The sequence below is a fragment of the Leptodactylus fuscus genome, chromosome 3, assembly GCF_031893055.1.
Source record: "Leptodactylus fuscus isolate aLepFus1 chromosome 3, aLepFus1.hap2, whole genome shotgun sequence".
In the NCBI taxonomy this organism is placed as follows: Eukaryota; Metazoa; Chordata; class Amphibia; order Anura; family Leptodactylidae; genus Leptodactylus; species Leptodactylus fuscus.
The window spans coordinates 86,588,775-86,612,033 of record NC_134267.1 but is presented as its reverse complement, the minus strand read 5'-3'; positions in this window follow the sequence as shown (position 1 = coordinate 86,612,033).

Below are 23,259 nucleotides of genomic sequence, written 5' to 3'. Positions count from 1 at the left end.
AATGTTTAAATTATTTTATTAATCTTATGGGTGAAAGAGGATAACGGCTCCTCTGTACCAGCCCCGATGTTCAGGACATCGTCTAGATAACGCATTCATTATGGAAGAAGTTTTTGTTCGTCCGAAGTAAATCGTCATTTGTTCGGTTTTGTTAAGAACAATTTGGAATATTCGGGACAAACCTGGCTTGCTAAGAACCATTTCACCCATCTTTAACAGAAATCTCTGTAGATGTAAATAGAGTGTTGTTTAAGTATACTCCATCACTCCATTCTTGTGGAACCTGTTCTCTTGATTGCTAAGGGCCCATCAGTTGGACACGCCAGTGAACAGGCATTTATCCCCCTATCTTGTAGATAAAGGACAAGATGTCATTAGTAGGAACATCCTTTTAAGTATAACTCAAGTACGTTATAATTACAGAGGCAATCTTGTTTATAGGGGGCGTTTAATCTGCAAGTGATCAGTGTCTATTGTAATAGAGCTTTATTTTATTTAGAAAAACCTTATCCTAGCAACCATAACCCTCTGAAAGAAAATTAAAAAAATAAGACACATTCTCAAAACCTTGAGCATTATGTAAAGGCAATTCACAATGATGGAGCCTAAGGGAAAATGATACACACAAATGATGTGACACAAATACCAAGTCAGCCATTGAAATTAAGAAATGTTGGGTTCAGGCAATAATTATGTTCAAATCAAGACTTTTTATGTGCCTTACAGAATAAATCAGAGACTGGAAGTGTTTTATTGTACAATGCAAAATGCTAACTGCATTAGAATGTTTATTCATTTTTACTCATTCAACATGCAATACTATATTTATGAACATTAAATTTGTCCAGTAAGGAAAATCTTAACACATTTTTAACCAATTCATAGAAGAAAATAAATGTTACATAAATCATCACCTTGAACATTTTTGATGGTGATAAAGAGATATAGATAAAATACATTAAAAAAATATTTAATTGATTATACATGATATGTCTGTCACATTGCTTCTATCGAAAAATATTCCAGATACTCCAATATAAAATAAATATTAAGTATTTATTCTATTGACATAAGACAACCATATCTAGACGGCATTAACAAGTAGTCTGCAAAGTGATATAAACAACCAAGTTAACAGTAAATCCCAGATGTTTCGGTAATAACCTTCTCCATTGGGATAAAACCAAACCAGATGTGGTGAAAAAGCTATACAGTATAAGAGGTAAAAATATGCCGTCTATGAAATGTTTATCTAGCATAATATTGTATTGCATAGGTTTAATGAGAAATTGGGGTATTTAACCATATTGTAAGTTTGGCCAAATCTATACAGATGGTGTAAAGCACTGAATGCAAATCAACAAAGCAAGATCTATGGAGATACAAAGCCAGCAAGGGACAAGGAAATTATAAAACTCAAAAGCCTGCAAAATCATGTAGATATTTATGTTTTAAGGTGTATCTGTCATTCCAAATCATTTTTCTGGATAAATTGACATGTTTGTGTACATGAGGAGTAACACTATTTCTGACTTAAAGTGGTTGTCCAGTTTCAGACCACTATTAAGAGACAAATGTTATTGTTTGTATAATGAAAAGTTGCACAATTAATCCTCATGGTTCTGCTTGCTGTTATTCATTTTGCTTATTTCCAGTGGATAAAAAGTAGTTAATGGCCATTAGAGATGGGCAAATTGGTTTGTATTGAGATGGGTTCGACCTGAATATTCCAAATTGTTTGTTTAGAGATTCATCTCAGATGAACTAAAATGGCCGCTACATTGTACTTTGAGGTCTTTTTGATTTTTAAAAAATTAAAAAACATTCATACTCACCTTCCCTTACCTCTTTTAGGTCTCCTTGTGGCATCCAGCTCACTCCTGGTGATGTCTAGTTCTCTTCTGTGACATCATCAGCCTGGGCTCAGAACTAAAGACCCTAGTGGCCCAATCACAGACTTCAGCAATAATGTCATAGATGAGTGCTGCGAGGGGCTCAAAAGAGAAAATGGAAGGTGAGTAGAATGTTTTTTTGCTCTGGAACTCCACCTATTATATTCTGGATACAGAAGAAACCACAGAGGATAATAACATTCACATTGACATAACTTCCATTGTATTTGTGTTAGAGAGGCACTGACATTCGATAGGTAGGATCATAGGAGCCCTAAGGCTAAGATCCCACTTTGTAGAATGCAGCTAGAAACCATTGCGTGAAAAACAACGAAGAAACACATCACAATTTTTTTCTGCAGCCTTTTTTTATTGCATTTTGCTACAATGTAAGGGGGAGTTCACATGGAGGAAAGTGGAGCGCAATCTGGCACGTATACATGTGCTGGCAGATGACGCGCTCAAAATGCTCCCATTCATTTCAATGGGCATTAGGAGCATATACGCCGCATTATTTTGCGCCCACAAAATAACGCGGCGTATACGCTCCTAACTCCCATTGAAATGAATGGGAGCATTTTGAGCGCGTCATCTGCCGGCACGTGTATACATGCTAGATTGCGCTCCCCTTTCCTCCGTGTGAACTCCCCCTAAGGTGTGGTTTGTACTGAACTTGTTTGACCTGAAAGGAATCCGGAACCAAGACACTGAACACGAATCTCCAATGATCATTTTGCAGGCTTTTGTCACAGCACAGAGATGTAGAAAACCATGTGGAACTGATACATATTGGGAATTGGGAATTTTATCATACAGTCAATAACATTTTGTCTCTCAATATTGGTCTCAAAGTGGCTAAGACCTCAAGTCGCGAGACACAGCTGAAAACACTGTGGAAAAAAATGTAGCATGAACTCATTGCAGTTTTTTCGAAGAATTTTTCATTGTGTTGTTGCTTAGTTTTTCTCTGCAGATTTTCTTCACTTATTATATGCATAGGGAAAAATCTAGCGAAACAGCTTTTCCACAGCAGAAATTTTTGCAATGTGTGGATTACATTAGCCAGAATCTCATTCACTTTGCAGGAATTGTATAATGCAGCATTTTTAGGTGACATTTCAAAACTCATTTTTTTCAACAGTTTTTCCCTCTGTATACTCTCTTTCTAGGTCAAAATTCTGCCTCTGTTTCAGAATTGGCTATCTAAAAGTATTATCTCAGTAGACCAGCTGATGAAGTGGTGGACAAGTATAATATACCTGGGGGAAGATGGGGATTCTACTAATATTTACAAAATTTTTTGTTTGAACACCATAGCTTTAGCTTAAACCAAGAGTTTAAAACCACTTTATACCATTTCAAATGACTCCTACAACTTCCACAAGTCATTCTCTTATAAACTTTGGAAACAAGACTCAGGCAAACATTTCTCTTAAGACCAATGGGAAGCAACCTTTAATCTGCTTCATAAATCATCCAAATGTAGCACTCATATTGAATCTAGCATAAAAATATATCTCACATGGAATTATACCCAAGTTGAGTTCCACTCAATGTACCATACAACCTCAATGCTATGATGGAGAAATTGTAGCGGTAGGGGTACGCTGTTGCATATCCTATGGGATTGTCCGTTGATTAAAACTTACTGGGATATAGTGTTTAAACCAATATCTGAAAGGTTCATACTAGAGATGAGCGAACACTAAAATGTTCGAGGTTCGAAATTCGATTCGAACAGCCGCTCAATGTTCGTGTGTTCGAACGGGTTTCGAACCCCATTATAGTCTATGGGGAACAGATACTCGTTAAGGGGGAAACCCAAATCCGTGTCTGGAGGGTCACCAAGTCCACTATGACACCCCAGGAAATGATGCCAACACCTCTGGAATGACACTGGGACAGCAGGGGAAGCATGTCTGGGGGCATCTAACACACCAAAGACCCTCTATTACCCCAACATCACAGCCTAACAACTACACACTTTACACACTCAATACCACCTCTCTGACAGTAGGAAAACACCTTGAAACATGTGTATTTGGCACTTGCAGTGAGGAGAGCTTGTCACCAGCAGTGAATTTGGCCCTTGTAGTAAGTTGAGGTTGGCACCAACATTTGTTTTGAAAATCAGGGTGGATTGAGCCTCTAACCAGCAGAGTTTGGGCAAATTCATGGTGGAGGGAGCCTCTAAACACCCCAGTTTGGGCAAATTCATGGTGGAGGGAGCCTCTAAAAACCCCAGTTTGGACCAATTCATGGTGGAGGGAGCCTCTAACCAGCCCAGTTTGGGCAAATTCATGGTGGAGGGAGCCTCTAAAAAACCCAGTTTGGACCAATTCATGGTGGAGGGAGCCTCTAACCAGCCCAGTTTGGGCAAATTCATGGTGGAGGGAGCCTCTAACCAGCCCAGTTTGGACCAATTAATGGTGGAGGGAGCCTCTAACCAGCCCAGTTTGGACCAATTAATGGTGGAGGGAGCCTCTAACCAGCCCAGTTTGGACCAATTCATGGTGGAGGGAGCCTCTAAACAGCCCAGTTTGGGCAAATTCATGGTGGAGGGAGCCTCTAAAAAACCCAGTTTGGACCAATTCATGGTGGAGGGAGCCTCTAACCATCCCAGTTTGGACCAATTAATGGTGGAGGGAGCCTCTAACCAGCCCAGTTTGGACCAATTCATGGTGGAGGGAGCCTCTAAACAGCCAAGTTTTGGGAAATTCATGGTGGAGGGAGCCTCTAACCAGCCCAGTTTGGACCAATTCATGGTGGAGGGAGCCTCTAAACAGCCAAGTTTTGGGAAATTCATGGTGGAGGGAGCCTCTAACCAGCCCAGTTTGGACCAATTCATGGTGGAGGGAGCCTCTAAAAAACCCAGTTTGGACCAATTCATGGTGGAGGGAGCCTCTAAACAGCCCAGTTTGGGCAAATTCATGGTGGAGGGAGCCTCTAACCAGCCCAGTTTGGACCAATTAATGGTGGAGGGAGCCTCTAAACAGCCCAGTTTGGGCAAATTCATGGTGGAGGTTGCCTCTAACCAGCCCAGTTTGGACCAATTCATGGTGGAGGGAGCCTCTAACCAGCCCAGTTTGGACCAATTAATGGTGGAGGGAGCCTCTAACCAGCCCAGTTTGGACCAATTCATGGTGGAGGGAGCCTCTAAACAGCCCAGTTTGGGCAAATTCATGGTGGAGGGAGCCTCTAAAAAACCCAGTTTGGACCAATTCATGGTGGAGGGAGCCTCTAACCAGCCCAGTTTGGACCAATTAATGGTGGAGGGAGCCTCTAACCAGCCCAGTTTGGACCAATTCATGGTGGAGGGAGCCTCTAACCAGCCCAGTTTGGACCAATTCATGGTGGAGGGAGCCTCTAACCAGCCCAGTTTGGACCAATTCATGGTGGAGGGAGCCTCTAAACAGCCAAGTTTTGGGAAATTCATGGTGGAGGGAGCCTCTAACCAGCCCAGTTTGGACCAATTCATGGTGGAGGGAGCCTCTAAACAGCCAAGTTTTGGGAAATTCATGGTGGAGGGAGCCTCTAACCAGCCCAGTTTGGACCAATTCATGGTGGAGGGAGCCTCTAAAAAACCCAGTTTGGACCAATTCATGGTGGAGGGAGCCTCTAAAAAACCCAGTTTGGACCAATTCATGGTGGAGGGAGCCTCTAAACAGCCCAGTTTGGGCAAATTCATGGTGGAGGAAGCCTCTAACCAGCCCAGTTTGGACCAATTAATGGTGGAGGGAGCCTCTAAACAGCCCAGTTTGGGCAAATTCATGGTGGAGGGAGCCTCTAACCAGCCCAGTTTGGACCAATTCATGGTGGAGGGAGCCTCTAACCAGCCCAGTTTGGGCAAATTCATGGTGGAGGGAGCCTCTAAAAAACCCAGCTTGGACCAATTCATGGTGGAGGGAGCCTCTAACCAGCCCAGTTTGGGCAAATTCATGGTGGAGGGAGCCTCTAAAAAACCCAGTTTGGACCAATTCATGGTGGAGGGAGCCTCTAAACAGCCCAGTTTGGGCAAATTCATGGTGGAGGGAGCCTCTAACCAGCCCAGTTTGGACCAATTAATGGTGGAGGGAGCCTCTAAACAGCCCAGTTTGGACCAATTAATGGTGGAGGGAGCCTCTAACCAGCCCAGTTTGGACCAATTAATGGTGGAGGGAGCCTCTAACCAGCCCAGTTTTGACCAATTAATGGTGGAGGGAGCCTCTAACCAGCCCAGTTTGGACCAATTAATGGTGGAGGGAGCCTCTAACCAGCCCAGTTTGGACCAATTCATGGTGGAGGGAGCCTCTAAAAAACCCAGTTTGGACCAATTCATGGTGGAGGGAGCCTCTAAACAGCCCAGTTTGGGCAAATTCATGGTGGAGGGAGCCTCTAAACAGCCCAGTTTGGGCAAATTCATGGTGGAGGGAGCCTCTAACCAGCCCAGTTTGGACCAATTAATGGTGGAGGGAGCCTCTAACCAGCCCAGTTTGGACCAATTCATGGTGGAGGGAGCCTCTAAACAGCCAAGTTTGGACCAATTCATGGTGGAGGGAGCCTCTAAAAAACCCAGTTTGGACCAATTCATGGTGGAGGGAGCCTCTAACCAGCCCAGTTTGGACCAATTAATGGTGGAGGGAGCCTCTAACCAGCCCAGTTTGGACCAATTAATGGTGGAGGGAGCCTCTAACCAGCCCAGTTTGGACCAATTCATGGTGGAGGGAGCCTCTAAACAGCCCAGTTTGGGCAAATTCATGGTGGAGGGAGCCTCTAAACAGCCCAGTTTGGGCAAATTCATGGTGGAGGGAGCCTCTAACCAGCAGAGTTGGTGGAAATCAGGGTGGAGGGAGCCTCTAACCAGCAGAGTTGGGGGAAATCAGGGTGGAGGGAGCCTAGTATTAGCAGAATTGTGCAACGCTTATGGTGGATGAGTATGAGGATGCGGAGGAATTGGAGAGGTTGAGTACAGACATGGAGTTTCATGTTGGGGTGCTTTACACAGGTGGGCACAAAAATGACGGCTCTACCCAGTGGTGGTTCATTTTTATCAAAGTGAGCCGGTCGGCACTCTCAGCTGACAGACGGGTGCGCTTGTCAGTGATGATGCCACCGGCTGCACTGAACACCCTCTCAGATAGGACGCTGGCGGCAGGACAGGACAGCACCTCCAAGGCATATAGGGCAAGTTCAAGCCACAGGTCCAACTTCGACACCCAATACGTGTAGGGCGCAGAGGGGTCGGAGAGGACAGGGCTGTGGTCGGAAAGGTATTCCCGCAACATGCGCCTATACTTCTCACGCCTGGTGACACTAGGACCCTCCGTGGCGGCACTTTGGCGAGGGGGTGCCATCAAGGTGTCCCAGACCTTAGACAGTGTGCCCCTCGTTTGTGTGGACCGGTGAGAACTTGGTTGCCTACTGGAGGAACTGCCCTCCCTGCCGCCAACGTCACATGCTGGAAACATCTCCATCATATTCTGCACCAATTGCCTGTGGCAAGCATTGATGCGATTGGCCCTCCCCTCTACCGGAATAAAAGACGAGATGTTGTTTTTATACCGGGGGTCAAGGATAGCAAAGATCCAGTACTGGTTGTCCTCCATGATTTTGACAATACGCTTGTCGGTTGTAAAGCACCCCAACATGAACTCAGCCATGTCTGCCACAGTGTTAGTTGGCATGACTCCTCTGGCCCCACCGGAAAGTTCAATCTCCATTTCCTCCTCATCCTCCATGTCTACCCATCCGCGCTGCAACAATGGGACGATTCGAAGTTGCCCGGAAGCCTCCTGTATCACCATCACATCATCGGACAACTCTTCTTCCTCCTCCTCCTCCTCCTCCTCCTCCATTAAACGCAGTGAAGCGGACAGATGTGTGGACCTACTCTCCAGCTGTGATGGATCGGATGCTATCCCTAACTCCTCTGTGTGATCTGAGTTATCCCTGATGTCAATCAGGGATTCTCTCAGAACACACAAGAGCGGGATTGTAAGGCTCACCATCGCATCCTCAGAGCTCACCCTCCTTGTGGACTCCTCAAAGACCCGTAGGATGTCACAAAGGTCTCTCATCCATGGCCACTCATGGATGTGAAACTGAGGCAGCTGACTTTGTGGCACCCTAGGGTTTTGTAGCTGGTATTCCATCAAAGGTCTCTGCTGCTCAACCACTCTATTCAACATCTGAAACGTTGAGTTCCAGCGTGTGGGGACGTCGCACAAAAGCCGGTGTTGTGGCACATGCAGGCGTTGCTGGAGAGATTTTAAGCTAGCAGCGGCTACTGTCGACTTGCGAAAGTGGGCGCACATGCGCCGCACTTTCACCAGTAGCTCTGGAACATTGGGGTAGCTCTTTAGGAAACGTTGCACCACTAGGTTGAAGACGTGGGCCAGGCATGGAACATGTTGGAGTCCGGCAAGCTCCAGAGCTGCTACCAGGTTCCGGCCGTTATCACAAACGACCATGCCTGGGCCCAGGTGCAGCGGCTCAAACCATATTGCCGTCTCATCGAGGAGGGCATCCCTCACCTCGGAGGCAGTGTGCTGTCTGTCCCCCAAGCTGATCAGCTTCAGCACAGCCTGCTGACGTCTACCAACGCCAGTGCTGCAACGTTTCCAACTCGTAGCTGGGGTCAATCTAACAGCGGAGGAGGAGGCGGTGGCGGAGGAGGAGGCGGTGGCGGAGGAGGAGGCGGTAGAGGAGGAGGAGGAGGGGGGTGTTCTTCTCGTGTCCCTGCCAGGAATGTTAGGCGGGGAGACGAGGTACACCGGGCCAGTTTGGGAAGCAGTCCCAGCCTCAACTACATTCACCCAGTGTGCCGTCAGTGAAATGTAGCGTCCCTGTCCGCATGCACTTGTCCACGCGTCGGTGGTCAAGTGGACCTTTGTGCAAAGCGCGGAACTAAGGGCCCGCCTGATGTTGAGTGACACGTGCTGGTGCAAGGCGGGGACGGCACACCGGGAGAAGTAGTGACGGCTAGGGACGGCATAGCGAGGTGCCGCAGTTGCCATCAGGTCCAGGAAGGCGGGAGTTTCAACAAGCCGGAACGCCAACATCTCCTGGGCCAGCAGTTTAGCGATGTTGGCGTTCAAGGCTTGCGCGTGTGGGTGGTTAGCAGTGTATTTCTGCCGCCGCTCCAATGTCTGAGAGATGGTGGGTTGTTGTAAAGAAACGCCTGATGGTGCCTTTGATGGTGCAGGAGAAGGAGATAAGACAGGACCAGGGGAGGATGAGGTAGAAGTCAACAAAGTGGCGGAGGCAGATGAAGTGGTGTCCTGGCTCGTCCTCTGGAGTGCATCGCCAGCACAGTCAGCAGTGGCAGTGGCAGAGGCAGTGGCAGAGGCAGTGGCAGTGGCGTGAACGGCAGGCGGCCTTTGTCCTGCCGTTGCTGCCTGCCACTGATTCCAGTGCTTGGATTCCAAATGACGGCGCATTGAAGTGGTGGACAGGTTGCTCTTCTCAGAGCCCCTAATCAATTTCGAGAGGCAAATTGTGCAGACAACACTATATCTGTCCTCGGCGCATTCCTTGAAAAAACTCCACACCTTCGAGAAACGTGCCCTCGAGGTGGGAGTTTTTCGGGGCTGGGTACGAACTGGAACATCTTGGGAGATTCCGGGTGTGGCCTGGCTTCCCCTAAGCTGCTGACCTCTGCCTCTGCCTCTAGCTACCCTTTTTGGTGCTGCACCTGCCTCAACATCCACACTACTTTCCCCGCTTGACATCCCCCCTGTCCAGGTCGGGTCAGTGTCCTCATCATCCACCACTTCCTCTTCCAACTCCTGTCTCATCTCCTCCTCCCGCACAATGCGCCGGTCAACTGGATGCCCTGACGGCAACTGCGTCACATCATCGTCGATGAGGGTGGGTTGCTGGTCATCCACCACCAAATCGAACGGAGATGGAGGAGACTCTAGTGTTTGAGCATCTGGACACAGATGCTCCTCTGTTAGGTTCGTGGAATCGTGACGTGGAGAGGCAGGTTGAGGGACAATGAAAGGAGCGGAGAACAGCTCTGGGGAGCAGGGACAGTTTGGGTTATTGTTCTGTAAAGCTTCGGAATTTTGGGAGGAAGGAAGACAAGACTGTTGGGTAATAGGAGGAGAGGAGGCAGAGTCTGACTGGCTGCTGGACAATGTGCTGTAAGCGTTCTCTGACAGCCATTGCAAGACCTGTTCCTGGTTCTCGGGCCTACTAAGGTTTGTACCCTGCAGTTTAGTTAATGTGGCAAGCAACCCTGGCACTGTGGAGTGGCGCAATGCTTGCTGCCCCACAGGAGTAGGCACGGGACGCCCTGTGGCTTCACTGCTACCTTGCTCCCCAGAACCATTCCCCCGACCTCGCCCACGGCCTCGTCCACGTCCCTTTCCGGGAGCCTTGCGCATTTTGAATTCCTAGTTAGAAATTGGCACTGTATACCAGTAGTAAAAATTGTGGGTGCACGTAACCCCAATATATTCTTTGAATTCCCAGTCAGACACTGGCACTATATGGCAGTAGCAAGAAATGAGGGTATTTGTATTCCCAATATACTCTTTGAATTCCCAGTCAGACAATGGCACTGTATACCAGTAGTAAAAATTGTGGGTGCACGTAACCCCAATATATTATTTGAATTCCCAGTCAGAAACTGGCACTATATGGCAGTAGCAAGAAATGAGGGTATTTGTATTCCCAATATACTCTTTGAATTCCCAGTCAGACAATGGCACTGTATACCAGTAGTAAAAATTGTGGGTGCACGTAACCCCAATATATTCTTTGAATTACCAGTCAGAAACTGGCACTATATGGCAGTAGCAAGAAATGAGGGTATTTATAACCCCAATATATTCTTTGAATTCCCAGTCAGACAATGGCACTGTATACCAGTAGTAAAAATTGTGGGTGCACGTAACCCCAATATATTCTTTGAATTCCCAGTCAGACAATGGCACTGTATACCAGTAGTAAAAATTGTGGGTGCACGTAACCCCAATATATTCTTTGAATTACCAGTCAGAAACTGGCACTATATGGCAGTAGCAAGAAATGAGGGTATTTATAACCCCAATATATTCTTTGAATTCCCAGTCAGACAATGGCACTGTATACCAGTAGTAAAAATTGTGGGTGCACGTAACCCCAATATATTCTTTGAATTACCAGTCAGAAACTGGCACTATATGGCAGTAGCAAGAAATGAGGGTATTTGTATTCCCAATATACTCTTTGAATTCCCAGTCAGACAATGGCACTGTATACCAGTAGTAAAAATTGTGGGTGCACGTAACCCCAATATATTCTTTGAATTACCAGTCAGACACTGGCACTATATGGCAGTAGCAAGAAATGAGGGTATTTGTATTCCCAATATACTCTTTGAATTCCCAGTCAGACAATGGCACTGTATACCAGTAGTAAAAATTGTGGGTGCACGTAACCCCAATATATTCTTTGAATTCCCAGTCAGACAATGGCACTGTATACCAGTAGTAAAAATTGTGGGTGCACGTAACCCCAATATATTCTTTGAATTCCCAGTCAGAAACTGGCACTATATGGCAGTAGCAAGAAATGAGGGTATTTGTATTCCCAATATACTCTTTGAATTCCCAGTCAGACAATGGCACTGTATACCAGTAGTAAAAATTGTGGGTGCACGTAACCCCAATATATTCTTTGAATTACCAGTCAGAAACTGGCACTATATGGCAGTAGCAAGAAATGAGGGTATTTGTATTCCCAATATACTCTTTGAATTCCCAGTCAGACAATGGCACTGTATACCAGTAGTAAAAATTGTGGGTGCACGTAACCCCAATATATTCTTTGAATTACCAGTCAGAAACTGGCACTATATGGCAGTAGCAAGAAATGAGGGTATTTATAACCCCAATATATTCTTTGAATTCCCAGTCAGACAATGGCACTGTATACCAGTAGTAAAAATTGTGGGTGCACGTAACCCCAATATATTCTTTGAATTCCCAGTCAGAAACTGGCACTATATGGCAGTAGCAAGAAATGAGGGTATTTGTATTCCCAATATACTCTTTGAATTCCCAGTCAGACAATGGCACTGTATACCAGTAGTAAAAATTGTGGGTGCACGTAACCCCAATATATTCTTTGAATTACCAGTCAGACACTGGCACTATATGGCAGTAGCAAGAAATGAGGGTATTTGTATTCCCAATATACTCTTTGAATTCCCAGTCAGACAATGGCACTGTATACCAGTAGTAAAAATTGTGGGTGCACGTAACCCCAATATATTCTTTGAATTCCCAGTCAGACAATGGCACTGTATACCAGTAGTAAAAATTGTGGGTGCACGTAACCCCAATATATTCTTTGAATTCCCAGTCAGAAACTGGCACTATATGGCAGTAGCAAGAAATGAGGGTATTTGTATTCCCAATATACTCTTTGAATTCCCAGTCAGACAATGGCACTGTATACCAGTAGTAAAAATTGTGGGTGCACGTAACCCCAATATATTCTTTGAATTCCCAGTCAGAAACTGGCACTATATGGCAGTAGCAAGAAATGAGGGTATTTGTATTCCCAATATACTCTTTGAATTCCCAGTCAGACAATGGCACTGTATACCAGTAGTAAAAATTGTGGGTGCACGTAACCCCAATATATTCTTTGAATTACCAGTCAGAAACTGGCACTATATGGCAGTAGCAAGAAATGAGGGTATTTGTATTCCCAATATACTCTTTGAATTCCCAGTCAGACAATGGCACTGTATACCAGTAGTAAAAATTGTGGGTGCACGTAACCCCAATATATTCTTTGAATTCCCAGTCAGACAATGGCACTGTATACCAGTAGTAAAAATTGTGGGTGCACGTAACCCCAATATATTCTTTGAATTACCAGTCAGAAACTGGCACTATATGGCAGTAGCAAGAAATGAGGGTATTTATAACCCCAATATATTCTTTGAATTCCCAGTCAGACAATGGCACTGTATACCAGTAGTAAAAATTGTGGGTGCACGTAACCCCAATATATTCTTTGAATTACCAGTCAGAAACTGGCACTATATGGCAGTAGCAAGAAATGAGGGTATTTGTATTCCCAATATACTCTTTGAATTCCCAGTCAGACAATGGCACTGTATACCAGTAGTAAAAATTGTGGGTGCACGTAACCCCAATATATTCTTTGAATTACCAGTCAGACACTGGCACTATATGGCAGTAGCAAGAAATGAGGGTATTTGTATTCCCAATATACTCTTTGAATTCCCAGTCAGACAATGGCACTGTATACCAGTAGTAAAAATTGTGGGTGCACGTAATCCCAATATATTCTTTGAATTCCCAGTCAGACAATGGCACTGTATACCAGTAGTAAAAATTGTGGGTGCACGTAACCCCAATATATTCTTTGAATTCCCAGTCAGAAACTGGCACTATATGGCAGTAGCAAGAAATGAGGGTATTTGTATTCCCAATATACTCTTTGAATTCCCAGTCAGACAATGGCACTGTATACCAGTAGTAAAAATTGTGGGTGCACGTAACCCCAATATATTCTTTGAATTCCCAGTCAGAAACTGGCACTATATGGCAGTAGCAAGAAATGAGGGTATTTGTATTCCCAATATACTCTTTGAATTCCCAGTCAGACAATGGCACTGTATACCAGTAGTAAAAATTGTGGGTGCACGTAACCCCAATATATTCTTTGAATTACCAGTCAGAAACTGGCACTATATGGCAGTAGCAAGAAATGAGGGTATTTATAACCCCAATATATTCTTTGAATTCCCTGTCAGACAATGGCACTGTATACCAGTAGTAAAAATTGTGGGTGCACGTAACCCCAATATATTCTTTGAATTACCAGTCAGAAACTGGCACTATATGGCAGTAGCAAGAAATGAGGGTATTTGTATTCCCAATATACTCTTTGAATTCCCAGTCAGACAATGGCACTGTATACCAGTAGTAAAAATTGTGGGTGCACGTAACCCCAATATATTCTTTGAATTACCAGTCAGACACTGGCACTATATGGCAGTAGCAAGAAATGAGGGTATTTGTATTCCCAATATACTCTTTGAATTCCCAGTCAGACAATGGCACTGTATACCAGTAGTAAAAATTGTGGGTGCACGTAACCCCAATATATTCTTTGAATTCCCAGTCAGACAATGGCACTGTATACCAGTAGTAAAAATTGTGGGTGCACGTAACCCCAATATATTCTTTGAATTCCCAGTCAGAAACTGGCACTATATGGCAGTAGCAAGAAATGAGGGTATTTGTATTCCCAATATACTCTTTGAATTCCCAGTCAGACAATGGCACTGTATACCAGTAGTAAAAATTGTGGGTGCACGTAACCCCAATATATTCTTTGAATTCCCAGTCAGAAACTGGCACTATATGGCAGTAGCAAGAAATGAGGGTATTTGTATTCCCAATATACTCTTTGAATTCCCAGTCAGACAATGGCACTGTATACCAGTAGTAAAAATTGTGGGTGCACGTAACCCCAATATATTCTTTGAATTACCAGTCAGAAACTGGCACTATATGGCAGTAGCAAGAAATGAGGGTATTTGTATTCCCAATATACTCTTTGAATTCCCAGTCAGACAATGGCACTGTATACCAGTAGTAAAAATTGTGGGTGCACGTAACCCCAATATATTCTTTGAATTACCAGTCAGACACTGGCACTATATGGCAGTAGCAAGAAATGAGGGTATTTGTATTCCCAATATACTCTTTGAATTCCCAGTCAGACAATGGCACTGTATACCAGTAGTAAAAATTGTGGGTGCACGTAACCCCAATATATTCTTTGAATTCCCAGTCAGACAATGGCACTGTATACCAGTAGTAAAAATTGTGGGTGCACGTAACCCCAATATATTCTTTGAATTCCCAGTCAGAAACTGGCACTATATGGCAGTAGCAAGAAATGAGGGTATTTGTATTCCCAATATACTCTTTGAATTCCCAGTCAGACAATGGCACTGTATACCAGTAGTAAAAATTGTGGGTGCACGTAACCCCAATATATTCTTTGAATTCCCAGTCAGAAACTGGCACTATATGGCAGTAGCAAGAAATGAGGGTATTTGTATTCCCAATATACTCTTTGAATTCCCAGTCAGACAATGGCACTGTATACCAGTAGTAAAAATTGTGGGTGCACGTAACCCCAATATATTCTTTGAATTACCAGTCAGAAACTGGCACTATATGGCAGTAGCAAGAAATGAGGGTATTTATAACCCCAATATATTCTTTGAATTCCCAGTCAGACAATGGCACTGTATACCAGTAGTAAAAATTGTGGGTGCACGTAACCCCAATATATTCTTTGAATTACCAGTCAGAAACTGGCACTATATGGCAGTAGCAAGAAATGAGGGTATTTATAACCCCAATATATTCTTTGAATTCCCAGTCAGACAATGGCACTGTATACCAGTAGTAAAAATTGTGGGTGCACGTAACCCCAATATATTCTTTGAATTACCAGTCAGAAACTGGCACTATATGGCAGTAGCAAGAAATGAGGGTATTTGTATTCCCAATATACTCTTTGAATTCCCAGTCAGACAATGGCACTGTATACCAGTAGTAAAAATTGTGGGTTCACGTAACCCCAATATATTCTTTGAATTACCAGTCAGACACTGGCACTATATGGCAGTAGCAAGAAATGAGGGTATTTGTATTCCCAATATACTCTTTGAATTCCCAGTCAGACAATGGCACTGTATACCAGTAGTAAAAATTGTGGGTGCACGTAACCCCAATATATTCTTTGAATTCCCAGTCAGACAATGGCACTGTATACCAGTAGTAAAAATTGTGGGTGCACGTAACCCCAATATATTCTTTGAATTCCCAGTCAGAAACTGGCACTATATGGCAGTAGCAAGAAATGAGGGTATTTGTATTCCCAATATACTCTTTGAATTCCCAGTCAGACAATGGCACTGTATACCAGTAGTAAAAATTGTGGGTGCACGTAACCCCAATATATTCTTTGAATTCCCAGTCAGAAACTGGCACTATATGGCAGTAGCAAGAAATGAGGGTATTTGTATTCCCAATATACTCTTTGAATTCCCAGTCAGACAATGGCACTGTATACCAGTAGTAAAAATTGTGGGTGCACGTAACCCCAATATATTCTTTGAATTACCAGTCAGAAACTGGCACTATATGGCAGTAGCAAGAAATGAGGGTATTTATAACCCCAATATATTCTTTGAATTCCCAGTCAGACAATGGCACTGTATACCAGTAGTAAAAATTGTGGGTGCACGTAACCCCAATATATTCTTTGAATTACCAGTCAGAAACTGGCACTATATGGCAGTAGCAAGAAATGAGGGTATTTGTATTCCCAATATACTCTTTGAATTCCCAGTCAGACAATGGCACTGTATACCAGTAGTAAAAATTGTGGGTGCACGTAACCCCAATATATTCTTTGAATTACCAGTCAGACACTGGCACTATATGGCAGTAGCAAGAAATGAGGGTATTTGTATTCCCAATATACTCTTTGAATTCCCAGTCAGACAATGGCACTGTATACCAGTAGTAAAAATTGTGGGTGCACGTAACCCCAATATATTCTTTGAATTCCCAGTCAGACAATGGCACTGTATACCAGTAGTAAAAATTGTGGGTGCACGTAACCCCAATATATTCTTTGAATTACCAGTCAGAAACTGGCACTATATGGCAGTAGCAAGAAATGAGGGTATTTATAACCCCAATATATTCTTTGAATTCCCAGTCAGACAATGGCACTGTATACCAGTAGTAAAAATTGTGGGTGCACGTAACCCCAATATATTCTTTGAATTACCAGTCAGAAACTGGCACTATATGGCAGTAGCAAGAAATGAGGGTATTTATAACCCCAATATATTCTTTGAATTCCCAGTCAGACAATGGCACTGTATACCAGTAGTAAAAATTGTTGGTGCACGTATCCCCAATATATTCTTTGAATTACCAGTCAGAAACTGGCACTATATGGCAGTAGCAAGAAATGAGGGTATTTATAACCCCAATATATTCTTTGAATTCCCAGTCAGACAATGGCACTGTATACCAGTAGTAAAAATTGTGGGTGCACGTAACCCCAATATATTCTTTGAATTCCCAGTCAGAAACTGGCACTATATGGCAGTAGCAAGAAATGAGGGTATTTGTATTCCCAATATACTCTTTGAATTCCCAGTCAGACAATGGCACTGTATACCAGTAGTAAAAATTGTGGGTGCACGTAACCCCAATATATTCTTTGAATTCCCAGTCAGAAACTGGCACTATATGGCAGTAGCAAGAAATGAGGGTATTTGTATTCCCAATATACTCTTTGAATTCCCAGTCAGACAATGGCACTGTATACCAGTAGTAAAAATTGTGGGTGCACGTAACCCCAATATATTCTTTGAATTCCCAGTCAGACAATGGCACTGTATACCAGTAGTAAAAATTGTGGGTGCACGTAACCCCAATATATTCTTTGAATTACCAGTCAGAAACTGGCACTATATGGCAGTAGCAAGAAATGAGGGTATTTATAACCCCAATATATTCTTTGAATTCCCAGTCAGACAATGGCACTGTATACCAGTAGTAAAAATTGTGGGTGCACGTAACCCCAATATATTCTTTGAATTACCAGTCAGAAACTGGCACTATATGGCAGTAGCAAGAAATGAGGGTATTTATAACCCCAATATATTCTTTGAATTCCCAGTCAGACAATGGCACTGTATACCAGTAGTAAAAATTGTTGGTGCACGTATCCCCAATATATTCTTTGAATTACCAGTCAGAAACTGGCACTATATGGCAGTAGCAAGAAATGAGGGTATTTATAACCCCAATATATTCTTTGAATTCCCAGTCAGACAATGGCACTGTATACCAGTAGTAAAAATTGTGGGTGCACGTAACCCCAATATATTCTTTGAATTCCCAGTCAGAAACTGGCACTATATGGCAGTAGCAAGAAATGAGGGTATTTGTATTCCCAATATACTCTTTGAATTCCCAGTCAGACAATGGCACTGTATACCAGTAGTAAAAATTGTGGGTGCACGTAACCCCAATATATTCTTTGAATTCCCAGTCAGAAACTGGCACTATATGGCAGTAGCAAGAAATGAGGGTATTTGTATTCCCAATATACTCTTTGAATTCCCAGTCAGACAATGGCACTGTATACCAGTAGTAAAAATTGTGGGTGCACGTAACCCCAATATATTCTTTGAATTACCAGTCAGAAACTGGCACTATATGGCAGTAGCAAGAAATGAGGGTATTTATAACCCCAATATATTCTTTGAATTCCCTGTCAGACAATGGCACTGTATACCAGTAGTAAAAATTGTGGGTGCACGTAACCCCAATATATTCTTTGAATTACCAGTCAGAAACTGGCACTATATGGCAGTAGCAAGAAATGAGGGTATTTGTATTCCCAATATACTCTTTGAATTCCCAGTCAGACAATGGCACTGTATACCAGTAGTAAAAATTGTGGGTGCACGTAACCCCAATATATTCTTTGAATTACCAGTCAGACACTGGCACTATATGGCAGTAGCAAGAAATGAGGGTATTTGTATTCCCAATATACTCTTTGAATTCCCAGTCAGACAATGGCACTGTATACCAGTAGTAAAAATTGTGGGTGCACGTAACCCCAATATATTCTTTGAATTCCCAGTCAGACAATGGCACTGTATACCAGTAGTAAAAATTGTGGGTGCACGTAACCCCAATATATTCTTTGAATTCCCAGTCAGAAACTGGCACTATATGGCAGTAGCAAGAAATGAGGGTATTTGTATTCCCAATATACTCTTTGAATTCCCAGTCAGACAATGGCACTGTATACCAGTAGTAAAAATTGTGGGTGCACGTAACCCCAATATATTCTTTGAATTCCCAGTCAGAAACTGGCACTATATGGCAGTAGCAAGAAATGAGGGTATTTGTATTCCCAATATACTCTTTGAATTCCCAGTCAGACAATGGCACTGTATACCAGTAGTAAAAATTGTGGGTGCACGTAACCCCAATATATTCTTTGAATTACCAGTCAGAAACTGGCACTATATGGCAGTAGCAAGAAATGAGGGTATTTGTATTCCCAATATACTCTTTGAATTCCCAGTCAGACAATGGCACTGTATACCAGTAGTAAAAATTGTGGGTGCACGTAACCCCAATATATTCTTTGAATTACCAGTCAGACACTGGCACTATATGGCAGTAGCAAGAAATGAGGGTATTTGTATTCCCAATATACTCTTTGAATTCCCAGTCAGACAATGGCACTGTATACCAGTAGTAAAAATTGTGGGTGCACGTAACCCCAATATATTCTTTGAATTCCCAGTCAGACAATGGCACTGTATACCAGTAGTAAAAATTGTGGGTGCACGTAACCCCAATATATTCTTTGAATTCCCAGTCAGAAACTGGCACTATATGGCAGTAGCAAGAAATGAGGGTATTTGTATTCCCAATATACTCTTTGAATTCCCAGTCAGACAATGGCACTGTATACCAGTAGTAAAAATTGTGGGTGCACGTAACCCCAATATATTCTTTGAATTCCCAGTCAGAAACTGGCACTATATGGCAGTAGCAAGAAATGAGGGTATTTGTATTCCCAATATACTCTTTGAATTCCCAGTCAGACAATGGCACTGTATACCAGTAGTAAAAATTGTGGGTGCACGTAACCCCAATATATTCTTTGAATTACCAGTCAGAAACTGGCACTATATGGCAGTAGCAAGAAATGAGGGTATTTATAACCCCAATATATTCTTTGAATTCCCAGTCAGACAATGGCACTGTATACCAGTAGTAAAAATTGTGGGTGCACGTAACCCCAATATATTCTTTGAATTACCAGTCAGAAACTGGCACTATATGGCAGTAGCAAGAAATGAGGGTATTTATAACCCCAATATATTCTTTGAATTCCCAGTCAGACAATGGCACTGTATACCAGTAGTAAAAATTGTGGGTGCACGTAACCCCAATATATTCTTTGAATTACCAGTCAGAAACTGGCACTATATGGCAGTAGCAAGAAATGAGGGTATTTGTATTCCCAATATACTCTTTGAATTCCCAGTCAGACAATGGCACTGTATACCAGTAGTAAAAATTGTGGGTTCACGTAACCCCAATATATTCTTTGAATTACCAGTCAGACACTGGCACTATATGGCAGTAGCAAGAAATGAGGGTATTTGTATTCCCAATATACTCTTTGAATTCCCAGTCAGACAATGGCACTGTATACCAGTAGTAAAAATTGTGGGTGCACGTAACCCCAATATATTCTTTGAATTCCCAGTCAGACAATGGCACTGTATACCAGTAGTAAAAATTGTGGGTGCACGTAACCCCAATATATTCTTTGAATTCCCAGTCAGAAACTGGCACTATATGGCAGTAGCAAGAAATGAGGGTATTTGTATTCCCAATATACTCTTTGAATTCCCAGTCAGACAATGGCACTGTATACCAGTAGTAAAAATTGTGGGTGCACGTAACCCCAATATATTCTTTGAATTCCCAGTCAGAAACTGGCACTATATGGCAGTAGCAAGAAATGAGGGTATTTGTATTCCCAATATACTCTTTGAATTCCCAGTCAGACAATGGCACTGTATACCAGTAGTAAAAATTGTGGGTGCACGTAACCCCAATATATTCTTTGAATTACCAGTCAGAAACTGGCACTATATGGCAGTAGCAAGAAATGAGGGTATTTATAACCCCAATATATTCTTTGAATTCCCAGTCAGACAATGGCACTGTATACCAGTAGTAAAAATTGTGGGTGCACGTAACCCCAATATATTCTTTGAATTACCAGTCAGAAACTGGCACTATATGGCAGTAGCAAGAAATGAGGGTATTTGTATTCCCAATATACTCTTTGAATTCCCAGTCAGACAATGGCACTGTATACCAGTAGTAAAAATTGTGGGTGCACGTAACCCCAATATATTCTTTGAATTACCAGTCAGACACTGGCACTATATGGCAGTAGCAAGAAATGAGGGTATTTGTATTCCCAATATACTCTTTGAATTCCCAGTCAGACAATGGCACTGTATACCAGTAGTAAAAATTGTGGGTGCACGTAACCCCAATATATTCTTTGAATTCCCAGTCAGACAATGGCACTGTATACCAGTAGTAAAAATTGTGGGTGCACGTAACCCCAATATATTCTTTGAATTACCAGTCAGAAACTGGCACTATATGGCAGTAGCAAGAAATGAGGGTATTTATAACCCCAATATATTCTTTGAATTCCCAGTCAGACAATGGCACTGTATACCAGTAGTAAAAATTGTGGGTGCACGTAACCCCAATATATTCTTTGAATTACCAGTCAGAAACTGGCACTATATGGCAGTAGCAAGAAATGAGGGTATTTATAACCCCAATATATTCTTTGAATTCCCAGTCAGACAATGGCACTGTATACCAGTAGTAAAAATTGTTGGTGCACGTATCCCCAATATATTCTTTGAATTACCAGTCAGAAACTGGCACTATATGGCAGTAGCAAGAAATGAGGGTATTTATAACCCCAATATATTCTTTGAATTCCCAGTCAGACAATGGCACTGTATACCAGTAGTAAAAATTGTGGGTGCACGTAACCCCAATATATTCTTTGAATTCCCAGTCAGACACTGGCACTATATGGCAGTAGCAAGAAATGAGGGTATTTGTATTCCCAATATATTCTTTGAATTCCCAGTCAGACAATGGCACTGTATACCAGTAGTAAAAATTGTGGGTGTATATAGCCCCAATTCTATTGCTAGGGGACTTGCAGGGTATTTCTGGGGTGAAGGTGGGGGGGCACACTGTTGGAACGGGTATCGGGGTATATATCGGGTATACGGGAATACACTGACAGTGTATTCCATTCAGGATCCTGGGAAAGCTGGGTTGCGGCGATTGAGCCCGTCAGTGCCACGTTACACTGACAAGCTTCTCCCTGGAATTTAGCTCTTATAAGAGCTGTTGGTTGTCTTCTCCTTCCTATCCTAGCCTGTCCCTGCCTACCCAGAATCTAAGCCCTAGCTAGCTGGACGGAAACCTCCGTCCTCGGTGAATTGCAAGCTCAGAATGACGCGAAGCTGGGCGTCGCTGTTCTTTTAAATTAGAGGTCACATGTTTTCGGCAGCCAATGGGTTTTGCCTACTTTTTTCAACGTCACCGGTGTCGTAGTTCCTGTCCCACCTACCCTGCGCTGTTATTGGAGCAAAAAAGGCGCCAGGGAAGGTGGGAGGGGAATCGAGTAATGGCGCACTTTACCACGCGGTGTTCGATTCGATTCGAACATGCCGAACAGCCTAATATCCGATCGAACATGAGTTCGATAGAACACTGTTCGCTCATCTCTAGTTCATACCACTATTCTACCATCCCCAAAAGTAGTACCATATATGCCACTGAAGCTGACAGCCTCAAAAAAAGGATGAGATGTCTTTTTAGATCAAAGTAGCACTGATGGTTATGCAAATGTAAAGAATGTCATGGCCTTTCCCAAGGGATGGAATCACCCTGTAAAATGGGACAACACATAAGGCTTTCTGTATCTCTCTCCAATGAAAATGAATTACGTTATATATGTTGACAATCCAACCTAGCATTCTGGGAAAGTAAGACATCGACCTCTTTTGCTCTCTCTTTTTGTAAAAAGAGCCTAAGCTAATGAAGGTACTTTTAATTAGTAAGTGACAGTTTGTCCTTTTATCTGTTTAGCCTCATTGGAGAAGAGTAACATTTCATTCCGTTTCCAATCATAACTTTGTGGGGCGAATGAGTTTCTCTCAAGATGTAGTGTGACTGGGGCATGATCAGAAATGGTGATGTTAGAAAACAGAAAAATAGAACAGAACACTCCAAACTTGATGGAAGCCATTGTAATATATTTTATTGCAATGGATGCTGTAATAGGATATGTTATTCCTCAAAAACATAGTGTCTTATTGATGTGAGATGACAGGGTTAGAGATGAGCGAACAGTGTTCTATCGAACACATGTTCGATCGGATATCAGGGTGTTCGCTATGTTCGAATCGAATCGAACACCGCGTGGTAAAGTGCGCCAAAATTCGATTCCCCTCCCACCTTCCCTGGCGCCTTTTTTGCACCAATAACAGTGCAGGGGAGGTGAGACAGGAACTACGACACCGGGGGCATTGAAAAAAATTGGAAAAAGTCATTGGCTGCCGAAATCAGGTGACCTCCATTTTAGACGAATAGTGGATTTCAAATCCGGGTCATATGAGAATGTGAACTTTGTGACTATGAGACAGGGATAGCTGTACAGG